The sequence below is a fragment of the Euprymna scolopes genome, chromosome 31 (genome assembly GCF_053919585.1).
Source record: "Euprymna scolopes isolate OS-2025 chromosome 31, ASM5391958v1, whole genome shotgun sequence".
Classification (NCBI taxonomy): Eukaryota; Metazoa; Mollusca; class Cephalopoda; order Sepiida; family Sepiolidae; genus Euprymna; species Euprymna scolopes.
In genome coordinates, this window is record NC_136512.1 from 77,446,173 (window position 1) to 77,453,233 (window position 7,061).

The following is a 7,061-nucleotide window of genomic DNA, read 5'->3' on the forward strand; positions in this document are numbered from 1 at the left end:
GCCGTTTATTGATTTGTTGATTCGAATAGTAATAAGTTAGTTTTTTTTGAGTCGAGATATTTTCATCTGAAGTTAAAAATTTAAACCGCAAATACTTTCTTGTGAGCCTAAAATATGAAGAGAAACGTACAGAAAAACTTAATCGATGAAAATTCGACAATATACGTGTAGAAATATTTTAACACTAATATGAAAATAATTATATGTGTGACTTATGATAATATGCCGATTCAGCATATGAATAATAGCAGGGGGGCTCGCTGTTGCTTAGGATCTGACAAGGGCCAATGAATGTATTATTCTCCCATATTTTATTGCCATCGAAATTTGTGGACGCCCCTATTTTTTAATCCAATCGATTGATTGCTATCTCTATTTAAGGCCCCATCGCACTGAATGAGAACCAACTTTCACATTTTTCCATGAAAGTCCCTAGTACGCATTGTAGAGAATCTATTTTTGACTTTGTATAATTAGTTTATATATAAAGATTGAATCTAAGATAAAAAGCAAAAGTCATGCATCATGCTTCTATTGTGTTCTAAACAGAAACATTAATTTCGATCGCGAGAACTTACTGTATTTTTATATGGTTGATTGGTATATTTGTGTTGTTATAATGGCAAGAAATAAAGTGTCAAATGCGTAAATGCAAATGCAATAGTCCAACTCTTCTCTAATCAGAAATATTAATTTCGAACGCATCAAAATCACATGGAGAATCTACTGTTGATTTTATACGTCTGGCCCATTTAGGGCTACAAAGTTTATTTACATTATGCATGTATTATTGTAACACAAAAAGTCGCGTTAATTAATGTGTGACTCCAACACAGTTGTAAGGGCAATCAATTTTAATTAAATACATAACAACATTTCTTATTTGAAGATAAACAGGTACCCCGCCTTTTATAGGTGTGATGTGATTAATAGAAATCAGGATTATCACGAGAAAAAAATAAATATACTTTTCATATGTTGGAACCTCAGTATTTCATATACTGTTTCGTGTCATAAGAAGGAGGTAAATTATCTTAAATGTGAAATAAAATAAATCGTCTGTAATATGAAGTTGATGGTATGATTAATAGGTTGCAGTCCGGTATTAAAATGTGTGTTTTGTATTTATTTATGTCGTAGCACGTTTGCTAGAATGCGATCGCAACTATAATAATGGATATGTTGAATAATTATATTGCCTACAATGTAATATCCATACATGATATTTGGATTGCAGGAAGTACTGTAGGCTTGCAGCAGCAGATGCCGCATACAAATCCAATACATTCATCCTGATAGCCACTAACTTATGTAGCTTACGTCTATAATTTCTTCCACATTCCTCGTGATAATAAAATGTTGTATTACATCCGATGAGCAACGCAATCACAATCTCGCCATTTTAAGAGGAAGACATTTCTATTTTTCTAGCTCAATCTTTAGTGCCTCCACCGCTACCAGTTTAGACCGGGTCAAATTTAATATTTTCCTACAATAATGTGCTTGCACCGCAATCAACAGATTACTACATACATAAACGTAACATAAACTTTCCATTTCCGTTTCTAAAATAATAAATTATCTATTTCTAAAATGTTCGATATTTTGATTGTCTGATGCTTGACTATCCGCATATTCCGGAATCAACTTCAACAACAAAAAAAAACGAACGCTTCAGAAATTATACAATGTGACGTCGCTCTCTACAGAAGAAAACTATGCTAAGAAACTGACTAAATTAAACATATTAACCGATTGTCGTCACTCTGTACATATCACAACCTGGCATCGCTAAGATCAATAAAATTAAACACCTTAACCGATTGTCGTCGCACCCTAAAAAACAGAAACTTATTAAGCGATTGATTAAAAAAAACACAGCAAAATTAAATATATTAACTGATTGCCCTCGCTCTTTACAGATTACAATTGTGCTGAAAAAAAGCAACATTAAACATATTTGACGATTTGTGTCGCTAAGAAAACCAACAAAATTATACATATTAACTGACTGTCGGCAATGTCTGCAGATTACTATCGTGTTGACAAAATAAATAAATAAATAAATAAATAAAAACAAAACAAAGTTAAACATTTCGAAATCATTCCTAGCGCTCTTACAATTGGCGTTTCTTAAATAAAAACAAAAAAATTAAACATATTAAGTGATTCCTATCGAAATCTACACCTAACAACTATGTTAAAAAACAAGACAACATTAAACATAATAACTGGTGGTTGTCGAAATCTACATATGAAAACTGTGCTAAAATACAAAATTTAATATATTAACTTATTGACGTCGCTAAAAAAATAAATTAAACATATTCACCGATTGGTTTCGCATTCCACAGATTATTACCGTGCTGAAAAACAAAACAATCTTAAACAAATCAACATAGTGCATCGCTATACAAAAGACATTTTTTTTTGTTTTTCGTGGGTAAATTTTTACATAAGATCAACATCCACAATTTTCTTTAACATGGCAATTTTTATACATATAAGACTATGCTGATTACGGAAATCTAATTTAAATTTGGCAGAAGCAGGCACTTTCGACGGTTGGAGTATCTATTCCGAAAGCCGTGATATATATGAGGCGATTGGGGTTATTTATTCCGAAAGTCGTTTGAACATGGGGAGATTTTGGATGTCATTTCCGAGAACCATGCTACACATGCAGGGTTTAGGTGTGTCTATTTCGAAAGCCGTTTTTAACATGTGTTCGTTAGGAGATTCGCTAACAGCAACAACAACAACCGAACTTTAAACGTTTCGCGGAGAAGTTGCGTCCACCGGGAAATTCCGGTTAACGGATCCTGCTAGGAATTATAGAAGTAAAGTCTGCCTTCCTCTGATTTGCATCTCTCGCATCCATTTTTCAAAGGTTTTCGGTTTCGTTCATAGCGCTCCTAATTATTGGTAGTTTTACCTTTAATTTCTTCATTTTCTAAATCAACGCGCGCTCTCTGGCCAGTTCCGTGTATATGCTATATTTTAAATTATTATTTTTATGATGATTATAATTAGTATTGCTGTTATTATTATTATTGTTATTATTTTTATTATTACCACACTTATTGCCGTTATTATTATTATTATTATTATTATTATTATTAGTAGTAGTAGTAGTAGTAGTAGTAGTAGTAGTAGTAGTAGTAGTAGCAAGGAGCTTTCACACAGGTTTTCAGAGATCTTTCCCTGAAAACAGCTAGTGTTTTTCCTGGAAGCTGAATGACCGCAAGTCTTCCCAGGTTTCCAGTATTCACCAAATCTTTCAATAATATTTGTAAATAAAGTTGCATCATCGTAACAGCTGCTTGCCATTGATTTATCGTTTACAGCAGTTATTGGTCTTTGCTGGTTTTTGAGTGGCAATAAGCCTACCCAAGGTCCCAGTCCTCTTCACACTTATTCGGCTGAGGTCTTCTTGACTCTAGTTGGTTATTTAGTCTCGTTCTGTTATTATTATTATTATTATTATTATTATTATTATTATTATTATTATTATTATTATTATTGGCTCACATGGAGCTTTCACACAAGTCAGCAAACGATCTGATTGGAAACCTGTGGTGTTCTCTGGAGGTTGAGTGACAACAAGTTGCCCCAGACGTCCAGTTCTCTCCAGCTTCTTCGATAGCATTTGCAAATGAATTCGCATCATCTCAACAGCCTCTTACGATTGATTTCTCGCCGGCAGTGGCCATTGGTTTTTACTGGAATTTGAGTGGCACTAATCCTCCCGAAAGTCCCAGTTCTCTTTGCGCTTGTCCAACCGAGGTCTGGCTGGCACTCTCTCCTCAGTCTTTCAGTGCTTCTTGGTCCTTCTCAGCTCTTTGGTGTCACCTTTTATTGTGAGGAGCGGTGGTGAAACTATGAAGGAATGCATGATGAGGGTGTAGAACTTGTAGATATGCAGCTTCGGTGTTCTTCATTCCCTGTAACGCTTATTCGTTATATTGTCTTCTTGTATTATTCTCCGCATTACAAGGTTTCCCTTAATATTTCAGTCGTTGTATAATTATTATTATTATTATTATTATTATTATTATTATTATTATTATTATTATTATTATTATATTCGTGTTGGTATTGTATATATAAGTTATTCATTTTTCTTTCCGTCATATTTTGTGTTAGTTTTTGTCTCTTTCAGTTACACTTTTCATCTGTTTCTCTTTATTTTTCTATCTTGAACCTACAATACAACCAAAGTGATTCATGTCTACCTACTCGTGAGTTGACCTTATCATAATAGAAATCAACACAATTTCAAGTTCCCGTTTCATTAACAATAATCTTACGCCCGGCAGGAATTACGAAGAAAAAATAAAACAAAAACAATAATAACTAATATATTTAGTATGCAGCCAACGTACGGCGCCATCCGGTTATTCGGTGCACATAATTTAATTTCTCTTCACTCCTAAATGGAATCAAATGAACTGAGTTATCGCCCTTCAGGATTATCATAAACACAATCACAATAAAGGTATATGTGTCGAATGTGTGCGTGTTCATATGAGCAGGATTTGAATCAACCACCAACACCGTCGTCGTCGTCGTCATCATCATCATCATCATCATCATCATCATCATCATCATCATCATCATCATTGTATTCTTTTGAATACATATGATTAACTAATTAATTTTTATTTGGTTCCAAACCAGTTTCGTAATCTAGTAGGGGACAGAATATGAGTAACAAAAGAAATTATAGAATCTGGTGCTTTACACGCTTCAGTTAGGTTATCTGTTGGTTAGTTAATTAAATTCCTTATCTTGCTTAAGGCGTAATATGTAATAAGCTGCTTCCAACACTCAACTTAACTCATCAGAGTTCAAGCTCTGGCTGTCTTTTGCCGTTAAGACTAAATCACGACTACCCTAATATATCCAAAGCTCAACTATCATAGTGTTAAAATGATTACTGCAAATATACGTGGTAAAACAGTTGCGATTAATCTACGTCGTAAAACACATTGTCAATCCCCGAGAACCAAATCCAAATACATCTCAGACCGAATGTTACTGTCAATCTAACAGTACATCTTATGTCAATTTTATTTGGTCAAGTACTTAATATTATTTTCTAATCTTTTCGCTTCCTGATTAATACTTAGTATATATATATATATATATATATATATATATATATATATATATATATATATATATATAAATTAAATAAGGGACGTCCTGAATTGAACACTTTTAAGCCAAATAACTGCAACACAATTTTTCTTTTCCTTTATAAAATACACGAGTGTTTATTTTTAAAGAGAGAGATATATATTGAAGATAGACGGCGTTTTTAATCCATATATATTTTTTCCTCTCGTTGTTTGCCATGGTGTCGATTGGAAGAATCTGATTTGAGTCCACGTAGCTGCAGATTAATATGTAGCCGGATAATAACGCATGGTCGCGCGTGGTTTGAAGTAGTAGTGAAGTATATCCCACAACTACAGAGAGCGATGAATCATCAGATGATGAGCTGCTGATAAGTGACGTCACCGAGCAAGAGAGTGGTAGTTGTAGTTCCTCTGATCAGGCAGGATCAGAACCAGTACCAGAACCACACTCAGAACCAATAAAAAATATATTGATTAATAATTGTACGAATACGATTGATTGGATCCTTAGGTGGGTTTTTTTTTCCGGCATATCAAATCTTTTCAGCTTATTTAATGCCGAATCCAGTGATTTTGAAGAAAAAGTTTTTAATAGAACAATTTTTTTTCAAGTCAGTTTTTATTTCACCGATAGTTGGGACCTTAACAGGTACTATCATTCCGGATCAGAGTGGACCTGGGAGAAGTGGATATTAAGGGTGATGGGCTACACACTCCCAAAAGCCCGCAAGCTGGAGCGTAACCATCGGATATAGTTTTAGGTCATATACATGACCGCATAGCAATGAAATAAATCAATATCATTTATATGAATGTATCTACCTGTGTCTGTATGTATATATATATATGTGTGTGTGTGTGTGTGTGTGCGTGCGTGTGTGTGTGTGCGTATGGGTGTGTGTGTGTGTATGTGTACATTCCCGTAAATGTTTTTCCTAATATTTGGGTAGATTTAAATAAAAATATTTCAGAATAAGTTCTTAGGTTTATTTTATATAACGGTCCATATCCTTTACTGTTTAGGTTTATAATGTACATTGCGGTTGTGACAGAGTTTAAATTAGTCAGAGAGTTAGAGTTTGGCGATTTTAAACTTATAGTTGAAGAGTGCTTTAATATAGTAGAGAAAACTATTAATTTTAATTAGAACAAAATGTTTAAATTAAGTTTAAGTGATGATTCATTCCTGTATTGGGGGTAGGTTGTTTTAAAGGTGATAGCATTTCAATAGTATAAAAGATGAGGCAAGACTATTTCGATTAAGATAAACATCGACTTGATATGGAATATAACAAACACGAATTTTCCAAGTTCTAAAATTTCAGTGGATGAATAAAAAGAATATAAAAAATGTTAAGTATGTAGACTAATTGCTCGGACGTATAGTCATATTGAATTATTTTCTGGAGTGGTGTTGACAATAATGTTATTGTAATAAAATTAGTCAGTAGTACATTTTATAGAGATGTACGTGCAAATGGGCATATTTGAAGGGTGTTAGTATATGTTGTTTTCGAGATGTGTGTGTTAGGGGCATAAAAGCAACGTGTATGTAAAACATTTACGAGGTGTGATTTGTGATATACATACACAGGAACATACATACATACATACATACATATATACATACATATATATATATATATACATATATATTTTTTTCTTGGCAGTACTTCGCAAACGAAGATTCTATGAAAGGGGGTTTTCCACGTCGACTGCAGGCACGCTTGTGGCTGATGAGGCCGATGCGGGACAAGTAGGTTTGGCCACAGTGGCTGCAGTCAAAGTCAAGTCAGGTATGGCTATTGAAGCTTCCCAAATCTTTCTCCTGCATCGCTTCTCCCGCAGATGCTCTGTGTGGGAGATATCAAACGTTCTCGCTGTTGACAGTGTTTCCTTGCGATGTACTGTCCATAT